This window comes from Benincasa hispida, chromosome 9 (assembly GCF_009727055.1).
Source record: "Benincasa hispida cultivar B227 chromosome 9, ASM972705v1, whole genome shotgun sequence".
In the NCBI taxonomy this organism is placed as follows: Eukaryota; Viridiplantae; Streptophyta; class Magnoliopsida; order Cucurbitales; family Cucurbitaceae; genus Benincasa; species Benincasa hispida.
In genome coordinates, this window is record NC_052357.1 from 85510868 (window position 1) to 85512635 (window position 1768).

A 1768-nucleotide genomic window follows, 5' to 3' on the forward strand; every position below is an offset into this window, starting at 1 on the left:
CAAGACATTCTCCCACTTCCATTCTGGTACGCTCGAAGGTTGCAACAAGCCTGCTGGCTTTTGTCTTGGGGCCTTTACCTGCTGACACACCAAGCACTTACTGACAAATTCTGCTATGTCCACTTTTATGTTATTCCACCAGTAACAACGTTTTAGGTTCTGATATATTTTGGTACAGCAAGAATGTATTGAAAATGGGGAGTTATGAGCCTCCCATAACAGATCGTTCTTGAGGTCACTATCTGCTGGTACACATAAGTGTCTTCGAAAAGTAAGACCATTATTTGTGGACAAGGAGAACTCACCACCCTGTCATGTCTTCACCTGTTGCGCTACTTCAACCAAGTTAGGATCATTGCGTTGAGCAACAATGATCCTCTGCCTTAAACTTGGTTGTATCAACAGTTGTGCTAACTGCGCAGAGACCTCTTCTACCACCATTGCTATCTCGGCCCGCTCAAGGTCCTTACATAATCGGGTCTGTGTGATGATAAGGGCTACTAAATGGGCTACCTTCCTACTTAGAGCATCTGCCACCATATTTGCCTTTCCTGGGTGGTACAGAATCTCACAATCATAGTCCTTCACTAACTCCAACCACCTACACTACCTCATGTTTAACTCCTTGAAGAAGTATTTTAAACTCTTGTGGTCGGTGAAAATCTATATCTTCTCGCTATACAAGTAGTGCCTCCAGATTTTTAAAGCAAAGACCATAGCTGTCAACTCCAAATCATGTGTGGGATAGTTCAATTCATGGTTCTTTAACTAGCGAGAGGCATAAGCAACTACCTTGCCTTGCTGTATCAACACGCACCCCAACCCTCTCTTGGAGGCATCACTGTAAATAACGATACCACCCGTTCCATCCAATACGGTGAGAACTGGGGCAGTAACCAACCTTTACTTGAGATCTTGGAAACTATCCTCACAAACCTTACTCCAAATAAAGGAAGCTCTTTTTCTAGTCAACTGGGTCAGAGGGGTGGCTATACAAGAAAAGTCCTTCATAAAACGACGATAATAGCCCGCCAACCCCAAGAAACTGCGTACCTCTCCGACTGTGGTAGGACGAGACCAACTCGTGACTGCCTCGATCTTTGTGGGGTCAATAGATACACCTTCCTTGGACACCACATGCCCTAGAAAGGACACCTGCTTTAACCAGAAGTTGTACTTAGAAAACTTAGCATATAACTTTTGCGCCCTCAAGGTCTCTAGAACCTTTCGTAAATGTTCCTCGTGTTTTGCCTCTATCTTGGAATAAACCAAAATGTCATATATGAAGACTATCACAAAGGTGTCAAGAAATTTCTTAAACACCCTATTCATCAGGTCCATGAATACTGCATGAGCATTCGTCAACCCAAATGACATCACGATGAACTCATAATGCCCATACCTCGAACAAAAAGCTATCTTTGGAATATCACTGTCCTTTATCCTCAATTGATGATACCCCAACCGAAGATCAATCTTAGAAAACACTGTAGCTCCCTGAAACTGGTCAAATAAGTCATCAATCCTGGGAAGTGGATACTTGTTTTTGATAGTCACCTTGTTTAATTCCCTATATTCAATACAAACCGTAATGACCCATCTTTCTTTTTCACAAACAGCACTGGCGCACCCCAAGGGGACACACTGGGGCGTATGAAACCCTTATCCAACAACTCTTGCAACTAAACCTTAAGTTCCTTCAATTCTGTTGGCGCCATTTTATACAGAGCTTTCGAGATAGGATTTGTGCCTGGCTCCAACTCGATAG